Consider the following 12,491-nt stretch of genomic DNA (forward strand, 5'->3'; position numbering starts at 1 on the left):
ACTTTCATGACTCAAAGTTGTAACTTATAAATCACACAAGATAACTTTACGATTGCACCAAGGCTCCCTCGACCCTTTTTTTATAGGGAATAAAGAGGAAAAATTAAAATATGAAAAGTCCACTGCTATGAGTGAACAATTATATTTTCTCCACAAGTGAAAGCCATTATTTTCAAACTTTAGTACTGAACACGATAAATTGGTGAAAGCAGAGACAAGAGGTGACTTTAAGTTGAGTAGAAAGGGCCTTTTTATGGATACACAGCTGGGAATATGTTCTCATAAAGGGACAACAGTTGATAAATAATAGTGGAACAACATGGACAATTATTGCTATCAATGTCCTAATAAAGCATTACTATCTAATCACCACTTTGATTTACTTGATTTTTTAAATTTTAACTTGTTTTCATATATTTGAAAACGTTTGTCCCCATTTTAATTATGACTAGTCCTGCCAATAATCATGCATAATTGTTGCAATTAGTGTTCCATGCAACACAAACAAATTGATCCTAGCTAAAAACCAGTGACATAAATTTTTACGGACATTTAAAGAAGTGAATAAATGGAAAAATTGCTTTAACGACATCATATTTTAGAAAAAAAGAAAAGTGTCAATTTTTGTTGGCTAGTCAAGAACATACACATTTAGAAAATGAAGGCAACAAAGATGAGGATGCTCAGATCACATGGATGTGTAGGCATATTAGAAGAGACAAGATCTTAGGAATGAGGTTATATGGGGCAAGGTTGGAGTGACCTTCGTATATATCAAATAAGATGAGGAAAGCGGAATGAGTATGGGGCAAGGTTGGAGTGACCTTCGTATATATTAGATAAGATGAGGGAAGTGAAGCTTAAATGATTCAAGCCTGTAAAGAGGAGCACATATGCACTATAGTGATTAGTGAGCAAGTGTGACAACTGGTTGACTATAGTAATATAGTAGGTTATAGGGGAGGTAGAGGTAAGCCGAATAAAAACTGGAAATAGTTAATTAGACAAAGCATGACACATCTACAATACTTACTGAGGGCATACAAGTCTTAGATAAAAAGATTTGAAAATTGAGGAAAAGGATAGAAGGATAATAGGTAGCTGAGCGTTGTAGTATATATTAGTTACTAGTAGTTAGTATAAGTGTAGTATATATCTTATCCTCCTAATTTTCTCTATTATCCCTTGTTTCATTTGTTCGGTTTATTATGATATTTTGCTATAGTTTTTTTAATTATTATTATTATCATCATGTTTTAAGATAGGTCTATCAAAAACAATCTCTCTACCTCACAAAGATAGGGGTAAGTCTACGGTACATCATACTCTCTCCACATCCTATTTGTAAGATTACGCTAAATATGTTATTGTTGTTGGATAAATAAAAAATTCCGACGAAGCGGGGTCGCCTGACTCAACGTGTCTTTGTCCCTGAACAAAGCTATTATGTAAAATTGAATCACAAGTACTACTGTTAAATAAAACTGTGAAATGAAAAGGAATCAAGAGATAGAGATGGCATAATATAATATGTAGATTGGAAAAAAATATAAAAGGACAAATTAAAGCCTATAGCACAACTTATTCGAGGAAACAATATCTTAAATTCGATCTACCTTAAGTGTATCAATAGTTATTTTTCAAGTAAGATGATAAAAGTACGTCAATCAATATCGAGTTTTGTCAATTAGACACAGACAACTAAACATATATGGAAATGTACTGGAAAAATAAAATAGACAATATTCTATCGATATTCATATAATCCGTTTGATCAAGTTTTAGGGAGAAAATAAGAGTTTCTAAGCCGTATATAACCACTCCCCCCCTCTCCCAAGAAAAAACACTTTGAAAAAAATACACTTCAGTAGTATATAAAGTACTTTTTAAAATAAGTTAATTTTAAAAGTTTTCGATCGATATGGCTATATATTAGTACAATTCATAGAGTTTTAATTTCTTATAATAAAAATAAAATGACGTTACATAATTTTCCATTGGTTGTCATTTATTGTCTCATAACTTTAAGAGTACGTACCATAAATTCTACCTTAAATGGAAATAGATAAAATTATAGAGATCCATATATAGAGACTACCATCTTATCTTATGCTATTCATCTTTCTTTTTATAATCAAACATGATAATTTGTGTATGGATATACTTACTTTATGTTACCTCGACAAGAAGTTACACTACGAGATATTTGGATAATAACGTAGCTATGTATATCTGCATACACGTATGCATGATTTTAATCTAAAATTCCACCTTATCCATAGCTCGATAGTTATTTTTTTTTTTGTATGGAGTGAGGCGGAAAGATGATATTCGATATATCTTTTCATTATAGTGAATTGGTGAAAGACCTTAACCAACTGATTAACCCGCACATCCCGTCGATCCATAGACAGTCAAGTACGTAGGCTAATATAATTATAATTTAATGTTTTAGTCAAAGCATTCAAATTAAATAATTGATTCCAATATTTGAACATGAAGATATACAACTTGCCACTTTTTATACCCCAAAACATTAGCTATAAAGAAAAAAATGGAATTTTTGATCGAAATAAGTCATTATTTAAACCAATTCACTAAAATAATATATTTTTAAAAAAAATTTACAAAATTAGAATAAACATATTTGGCAGTAACGTTTTAGGTATTATTTTATTAAAAAAAATCAATGGCAAAAGACAAATATCTGACGAAGTAAACAAATATAAAACGTTACTGTCAAATACGTTTTATTAATTCGTTACTCACAGTCACGTTTTAAGGCTAAAACGTTACTGACAGTAACGATTCTTTAAAATTCAATCACGAATACCTTATAAGGACAATACAGTTTTACTCCACTGGTTACTTATCTGTTGTATTTAGGAAGAACTTATTCAAATGTATTCGTGATTAAATTTGCAATAACGTTTTATGTTTGTTTACACCGTCATATATTTGTCTTTTTGCCATTGATTTTTTTTAATAAAATAATATCTAAAACGTTACTACCAAATACATTTATTCTGATTTTGTAAATTATTTTTAAAAATATATTATTTTAGTGAATTGATTTAAATAATGACTTATTTCGGTCAACTACCACATGCAATTCTTTGAACGTATAATTAACTTCATGCATGTGTAATATAACTACTCTTTTATCCATTTTAGTGTTCCAAGGTATGGACTTCGTTCTTGGAGGACAAGAAAATTAACACTTAAATAGAGGGAATGAAAGGTGAGTATCTATTTTTTTTTTAATATAACATAACTTTTATTTATTTATTTGAGCTAGCTAGATAATAACTTCTCTAGCTAAACTAACGGTAAAAAAAATGTTGCTATTTTACTTAATAGAGTAATAATTTTTCGACGAGAGAGAGTTGCTCGGATGGTAAGCACCCCTCACTTCCAACCCGAAAATTGCGAGTTTGAATCACAAAAAAACAAAAGAGATATATTTAGTGACAAACTAACAACACTATGTTTTAAAAAAAATAATCGAGTTTGACCGTTAAATACATAAAAATTCATTATCAAGACTTGGTGGAAATTAAAGTTGAAAGAGTACTGCTCCATATTATAGCTATTAGTGTATATTGAATGAGAAAACTTTAAACAATGTAGGTACTTTTTGAAACATATTTGCAGAAAATTCTTTTGACTTTTTGTTTCACTGCCATATTCTGAAAATCCCACGAGGAAATTTTGCTACTCGTCAAATGGTAGAATTAATATACCATTTAAGCTGCGTGCATGCTAGCTGTATATTCATATTACTATCGACATTTTTTCTTCATAAATACTTTATTATATACAATTAATAAAGTAGGTAAATATGATAAAAATTCTTTCTCAAGTGTGTAAAGTGTATGCGTATACGGTCGTGTTTCTTTTTGGTTGTACTATATTCTTCAATGGAAATTGTTTTATGTTAAAAATAAAATAATTGAATTTCTAATTTATTTTTTAGTGTTTGATGTGTAAGTAAAAATAAATATTATTCTAAAAATATTTATATATAATCAAGTAAAATACGTATGAGATTGGGGTGGGGCAGAGGTTGGAGGTGTTAAGTGGTTGAAGAGGAGACAATGAACTTCAAATATCACGTATTATAGAACCTGTTTTTCCTACGTCCATTAAGCAAATCATTTTTCTCATTTTTTAAGCAGCTTATTTCCTAGAGAAAATAGTTTTAAAAATACTTTAACCAATCAAACATGAGAAAATTAAAAAAACTAAATTATTACGAATTTTTAATAAGTACCTCTACATAATAATCATCTTGTATAATAATGTTTCACTAAAAGGTTAAGTTTTTTTTTTTAAAGAAAATAATTTTTCATGATATAATATATATATATCATATATTCTCTATAATAAGATTTTTGAACAATCAATATATCGATGCTACTATAAAGAGATTTGACTATAATTTAATAACGTAGAATTTCACTATCTATTATTCAATTTTGTTTCATTGGGTGGGGTGGGGTGGGGTGGGGGATAAGTAGGGGTTGCGATGGGGGTTTGTTTAGTAAAGGGAACAAAATGTTGGTGGGTTTTATTGTGGTTAGAACAATGAGTTATGGTATAACGTGGGGATGCACGTTATATGTTACCAAATGACGTGTCCTTAAGGACCGCAAAATATTTTAGAATGATGGTTTTAAGGGTGCATTGAAGAACCCTAGAACGGTGCTCTCACATGACCTTTCACACTCTTTGCATCCACAATCCACATGATCTTGGTCACCTCCTACAACATTTAATCTAGTGTTGAGTCAATTGTGATGAAATAATCGGGATGAATGAGATCACTTCACTTTTAATTTAATCAATCAGAAGTTTCGATAATGTATAAATACACTATTATGAGTATTGGAATAAGAAATACGATTTCCCACATTAGTATGATGTCTAGGGTTTACAAAGAGAAAGAAGTCGTGGTTATTATAGATCCTCTCCTATCAAACTAATATTTACGATTCAAATACAACAATATGTATTAGTCTGTAGTTAGAATATGGATTCTATCGACCAATCATATTGAAAGCTTATAGAAATGGTAAACTAGGTCTAATTAAGGCATGTTATTAACAATGTTTTGAACTTATTATTACATATATATATATATATATACGGGATTGTCAAATGTCAATTGTTATTTTGCCTAACTTATATCATGTTCGAATCAAACAACAAAGAAACTCACAATAATATGCAACTCAAACTAGTTTGTTAAACATAGAAGTGGAAAGGAAATATAGTTCCTTTCCTATATAGCAAATAATGCTAGCTAGGAGAAACCAAAATTGATAATGATCATGTGCACATACTTATAGAGTAACACGTCCACAAAAATATCTAACAAAATAATTTATAGTACATAAAATATTGAACATACATATATAGTTTTATAAATGGCTTGAAATATATTGTTGAAACTACTTGGTTGGTTTACTTCAATATTTATAGAAAGTAGAAATTCTCCTTTCATATCATCATTTTGTATTTGTATGTGAGTAGGGAAAATAATAATGCTCCTACTTCTATTCCACTTTGTTCACATTCCTAATTTCCTATATTTCTTTACTGAGACGGCTTTTATTGCCAAGGTCTATGATTAGAAATAATCTTTCTGCCTTCATGGGGTGTAATACTGTGCAAAAGCATGAATTCAGATTTATATCTTTATGGGTTCAATCTTTAAGTTATATATTAACGTTGAATCCATTATCTTTTAAAATTTATAGATTCATATATACTATTTATTGCTAATTTTATAAACTTTTACACATAAATAAATATTCCAAGTTAACATGCTAGCTGATTTAGATAAACTTGATATCATCACTCTGCATTCGCCTTCGAGGTTGCGTATGCCCTATTCTCTTTGGTACCCCAACTTAATTATGGAGTATATTATTGTTGTTGAGAGTACTTTTACCATCACACATATGATATATAATATATTTAAAATTACAAGTTTGAATTTATATTTGTTAAATTTTATGTGAAGTTAAACGACGAATCAAGTGGAAATTATCTGTCTTCTTGTCCAACGGTGGAAACTCTAAAAGTTATATATCAATTCTATCAATTATCTATTCCTTGTTACTATAATTGTTCATGAAATATTTTAACTTTCCATTGTATCAGTCTATATCTCACCAAATTTTTACTATAAGTTCACAAGTTGCCATTTAATAAAATTACAAAACGTCAAGAATATTGCCAATATTGTGGAAACATGACTTGTTCCTTTCGTTCCAAGTGTCAAACGTAGGATAATTTTTGTATTATCCTGCACCGCCCACTGCCTCCATCGACTTATTGGAGTCAAATTAAATTATCAATAACACTCAATTGCTCAAGTCTTGTCACAAAGACTTAAAAAAAAAGTTTTTATTTTTAATATTGAGCTCTAGGATAAGTCAATTTCGAATAAGAAAAGTTTGTCCATATATTGCTATAAAGAAGCCATAATTTATTGTTGAATAGTATATAGTTGTTGTTCCTTATATAGAAATTGCACTTGCTTCTATGTGTTATAATATATGTGAAATAAATGGTTTAAAATGATCCCTCAAAAAGATGGAATAATAAGTTAAGATAAAAAATGGGACCAAATGTGACAATACTTACGGCTCAGAGTTCAAAGGGAGACCCTTTTTTATTGAACAAACAAATTGATATAGGTGTTTTTATATATTATGGGACCACCAGGGAGTATAAATGGGAGAATGACACGTGTAGTTACACAATAGTATAATGTGTATATATAGTTGGAATACAACTTGTAAAAAATAAGGTTACATGTATGCTAGTTGATAATGTATTTAATATATGAAATTAGTGAGAGTTAATCAAAAGCTTGAATTATGAAAAAATATCGTAGAGTATAAGACTGAGGTCACCATGAGAAGAGGAAGGTTAAGATGAGACTAGATAATGTAGATATCTAAGTTTGTTGTTACTTTATACTAGGTGAAGATGTTATTCATATAATTAAAATCGGTTGATGATTGAAATGGAGAAGCGATATTGGGGTGTTTTGTGATATATACAAAAGGATCTTTATCAAAGTGAGATTAGTTTTGAAAAATAAATCTAAAATTGACAATGTTATATGATAGTACGTGAATGTGAGATGCTAAAATTCAATATATAGTGTTGCAAAGATGCGAATACTGATTAAATGAATGTATACGTACGATCACATAAAATTAGGTAAGACTAAAAATGGTCACACTTTGAAATAGCTTCGTTATGTCCTACACACCTATACACCTAAAATAATATAATTTTCTTTTTGTCTCAAAGGACCTATAAATCTTTGAAATAAATACAAATAACTAAAGATATACAAATCTTTGATATATATACTTTTTTTGAGAGTTGTATGAGGTGTCTAATTTTATTATTATTATTGCTATATAATGTATTTATTTAGTATGATGATAACATAAATTGAATTTAAATAAAGTAGTAAGAATTCATAAAATCAATCGATAGCAACACGTTTGAAATAAAGGCGTAATAATTACTGTTATTTTGTATTGATAAATGATTATCTTTTATTTTTAAAAATACTACAAATAATTGTTTTACAATAATGACAATTGTTGTATTTCTCTTAAGGAGCATTTTTTAGAGGGTGCTTTTAGAAGTTTCAAGTAATATCATTTCATGTGGGCCATAGGTGTTTGATACTGCTTTGAGATGCTTTCATTTTTTTACAAAAGAAAAAGGTTTAATATAATTTTTTTATACTATTATATTTTAACTTATATTGTAATAAATAATAGGTTATGTACATTAAGAACAATGATTAGGAGTAGTGTTATGTAAGTGTACTAGACATTAAATTCTTTGAAAAATACTACTCGCAAATAAAATGTGCAATTTCATGATGTATTTTGTGGAGTTCGGGGCCAAAAGGGCAAAAAAAATTGTCAAAAATTTCAAAAGGGCACATCAAATTTTGTTAAAATCAAAAGGGCAAAATCGCTCATGACGAAGCGATTTCCCTCTGACACAAGCAGCGATTTTGTAAAAATAAAAATAAAAATTTATATTAAAAATCGCTGCCCTAGCAGCGATTTTTTTTTATTAAATATCGCTGCCACAGCAGTGATTTTAAATCATAATTTTTTTTCCCTTACACATCGCTGCAGTGCTATTATTTTCATGCCTATTGTTAATTATTAATAATATAAAAATGATAAACAAGACGGACAGTATACTCAATAAAATTGTTGAAGCATGAAGAAAATTGAATTATATATCATAAATAATAATAAAAGAATATTAATGATATATACACCTAATCTTTGAATTCAAAATTTAATATTCTTTTATTATTATTTATGATATATAATTCAATTTTCCTCATGCTCCAACAATTTTATTGAGTATACTGTCCGTCTTGTTTATCATTTTTATATTATTAATAATTTATAAAATTGTTTATCAGAGGGAAATCGCTTCGTCAGGAGCGATTTTACCCTTTTGATTTTAAAAAAAATTGATGTGCTCTTTTGAAATTTTTGACAATTTTTTTTTGCCCTTTTGACTCCGGACTCGTATTTTGTGCTTGATTGTCTAGTGATGCAAATTTACCATAAAACCGTGTTAGTCATATACTTTTTTTTTTATCTATTTTATTTTTATTAATTTGACGATCCTTAAAAACGTTAACTAAAAGGCCTCATTTATATTTTATCTCAACTTAAGATTACTCTCTTTTTCACTATATTAATTTCTCACACACTTATTGTAGAACAATAAAGGTGCAAACTAATAATTAATATAGTTTAATTTTCTAAAATGATAATTATTTTAGACTAGTTATTTTTTGTAAATACGATAATTAAAATGTACCGGAGGGAATATCGACCATATATTTATGATTCTAAACAAAAAGTGTCATATTATCGTTAAGTAAAGTGTCACGCCCCGAGCCTACACCCTGGACGTGGCTGACACTCGAAGACCATTGCTGGCCTCAAACGAACCCTTGGCCTGACTTACTAACTCAACGGAAGACTTAACTCATCATATACGCATTTAAGAAGTAACTAGAATGTTATAAAGGAACATTCAACTGGCCATTAAGGCAAACTCAAATCTTTAACTTATGAAATGAAGAGTAAAGACAACTAAATTAACTAATTGATTGTCTGACTATCTATAAAGCCTCTAAACAACTGAGATGGATGTTGGGACAGGCCTACAACATACTAATGAACTAATACTAAAACTGAAAGCAATGTAAATGAGTCCTTTGGAATGCAAAGATGCTCACCAACAGACTCTGAACTGCTCACTGGATCAACGAATGCGCCGGATGCCGATCCTAGCTACCTGTGTCTGCATCATAATACGATGCAGGCCAACTGACATCAGTACATTGAATGTACGAGTATGCGAGTTGGAATGCTAAAACAATATAGGCTCGAAAGAGATTATGAAAGAAACACTTACCTTGACTCTTCTCAATTCCTGAATACTTAAATAAACTTATTTCATTATAAAGCAGTTTAAAACAAGCGCAATATAAAGAAAACTGTTGAAAACATGTTGTCAATTCATAATCATAATATCATAAAAAGACAAACCATGCTCCCTCTCAAAGTCTACTTGGGCAATGCATGAATGAAGTCACATCCCCCCATTCACACTAAGCAGAACCCCTTGAGGAACCATGCTATTACTGCTGTGGGAGTTTCTCTAACCGACAACCATCACTTAAGAACTATAGTGATGATACAACGCTTTACCTCACGCTGCCGAGACCCATCATATACCTTGCCATGATATAGGAAGCTAACTCACTAAGTGGATCCACTAGTCTATGCGAAAATGATTCATTTAAAAAGTATGACCCTTTTCTACCCATGATGGCTACATGGTTTATGAAGACTTAAGTTAATATGAACTCGTATCCCCATATTGGTGCTCAATACTACTCCCAAAAATATACTTAGTTCTTTATGTTTAAAAACATACTTCTTCTGTGATTTGAGATTAATGCTCAAAAACTTAGCTCAAAGGCTATCTTGGAAATCTCAGTTTCCCTGCTCGCTTCATTTAGAAAGCTATTTCTCTTTTCTGAAAACTAGCCCGAAGGCTCTTTGAAAAATCATAGTTCCTTTATTACTCAAATGTGAAAACATTTATAAATTTCTTTGGGAATACTTAGTTCCCTAATAACTTTTGAGAAATGAACTCAACTATTTACTCTTTACTTTACTTGAAACTTGATCCTTAAAACGAAGTTTAAACGTTTAATAAAAACTCTTGAAAACTATAAGAAACTTTGTTTTGACTTGCTTCTTAACTTCTAAACTTGACTCTTAACTTCTTTGACTTTGATCTTAACTTTCCTTGAATTGGATTATGGATTCAAGGTTTATGATCTCATGTTTATGGATGATTTCATGATGTTTGGATGTACCTTAGAGTGTTGGAATCAACTAGAAAACGTAGGTACATCGCTTGGAAATTAGTACGAAAAGATGGGAAACGAATGGGGAGAACTGGCGTCCTTGGCGCTCTGAGAGGCGTGGGGCGCCAGAGCACAAACTTCAGAGGTGAAATTGTGGCGCTCTGGCTGGCGCGTCGCCCCAGAGGCCAAACTTTAGACTCTGAAGTTGGGCGCTCTGAGAGGCGCGGCTCCCCAACCCCCTGCCCAGCAAACTCCGACTTTTTCCTTCGATTTTCATCTCTAAACCGTCTAAACTTCTATGGTTCTTTCCCCAAACACTTAGGATCATTAGTACCCTCAATACCCAATAGATTCAACTCGAAAAACAACTCGAAAACACGAATCAAATCAACACGAATCAAATCAACACTAGGCAATCAACAACTCAACCAACAAGAATTCTACAATTTGTTCTTCAAGAACCTTACTTCTTCAACATGTAAACAACTAAAAACAATTGGATTGAAACAAGTTGGTGTGTGGGTGAACTAACCCAACACGAAAAGATTTCACATACCTTGTAGGGATCACCCCCGACGAATTCCACAAGTTAAACTTCGACGATCTTGGCGATTCTTCTTCTTTCTCCTCTTCTTTTCTCTTCTGTCGCACCCCAAAACCGGATGTGATGGCACGTGCCCAAACCCCACCGGACACGTAAGCCTAACACCCAAAAACCCGACGATGCGGAATTAATAAAACAAGAATAAGATAGAAAGATAAACGGAAGTCTTTAAATAAACTCAACATAACCCCAGAATTGGTTGTCACATGTACAAACCTCTAATACGGAATCTGAATAAAATATACAAGTCTCAAAGTAAAGTTCTAGAATAGAACAGAACAATAAATATAGATAACTTGAGGGCACGTCTGGAATGAACCGCTACCTCTCAAGTAAGTCTAGAAGCTCTAATATGAAGATAAGTAATAAGCCGGATCTGATAGAGCTGTCAACCTACACAACTGTGTAGAAGCAAGGGTGAGTACCAAAAGCAACAGGTACTCGCAAGTAACACTAAACTAAGCTAAACTAGCAGCTACAAACAACTCCTTTCAATCCCAACCGAACCACCGAAACTTCATTCTAACAGCGAACCAACAACCTATACTACACAATTCATAATCAGCAGATATATCCAACAGTGTCTCAACATCAACCTCATATCCTCATGTAAGAGCAAATAGATCATATATCACATGAAGAGGGGCAAATAGGTAAAGTCCACACACCACAGACAGAGATGAAGTCAAATGCGATGCAAATGCAATAATGATGTCATGTAGTCGTGATGCATGTCTGTCCTAAGATACACATCTGTTGACGTAATCAGACCGCGCTGAATACTCAAATCAGAACCCATGGGGGCCACACATGGACCATGTATCACCGCCGGAACCAGATCCCATCGACATCCAAATCGCTAGCCGGAGCTAGTCCATCTCATATATCTCTAGCCGGAGCTAGTCTCAACTGTGTCTCATATCCATCCATCCTCATATCAGTGTCTCAGAACTCATGCAACAGATAGTTCACACATGGGATGAATAATGAATATGCACATGTCATCAATCACAATCATATCACGATCACATCATAGTATTACACATTATCTGTCTCAATCACAACCATATCACGATCACATCATAGTATTACACATCATCTGTCTCAATCACAACCATATCACGACCACATCATAGTATTACACATCGTCTGTCTCAACATCAATGTCTGTATCAATCATAGCCTACTCATGCTCTTCTATCCCCTCAATATCAGTTATCACATGACTTATTCAACAAATTCAAGTCACATATAACACATTTAGCTCATTTTATTCCCCATCTTTCAATTACAATAATTTCAATCAACAAATAAAACTCATCCTCAATCCCCATTACTCCCCAACACAATTAGGAAAGTAGTCATGTGTAGTCTAAGAGTTTAACAAAGTTTAGAAGTCACTTGCCTCAAAACACTTCAACTAGTAAC

The 12,491-nt window shown here is 31.5% G+C and overlaps 1 protein-coding gene across 1 annotated transcript in view; it reads right to left on the minus strand.

Moving 5' to 3' along the window:
- LOC125829951 (G-type lectin S-receptor-like serine/threonine-protein kinase At4g27290) overlaps positions 1 to 12,491 on the minus strand; it is a 320,066-nt gene that overhangs the window by 273,615 nt on the left and 33,960 nt on the right. The gene's annotated exons all lie outside the window — the stretch shown is intronic.

This window comes from Solanum verrucosum, unplaced genomic scaffold (assembly GCF_900185275.1).
Source record: "Solanum verrucosum unplaced genomic scaffold, falcon-dt-bn FXZP01000282.1, whole genome shotgun sequence".
Taxonomy (NCBI): domain Eukaryota; kingdom Viridiplantae; phylum Streptophyta; class Magnoliopsida; order Solanales; family Solanaceae; genus Solanum; species Solanum verrucosum.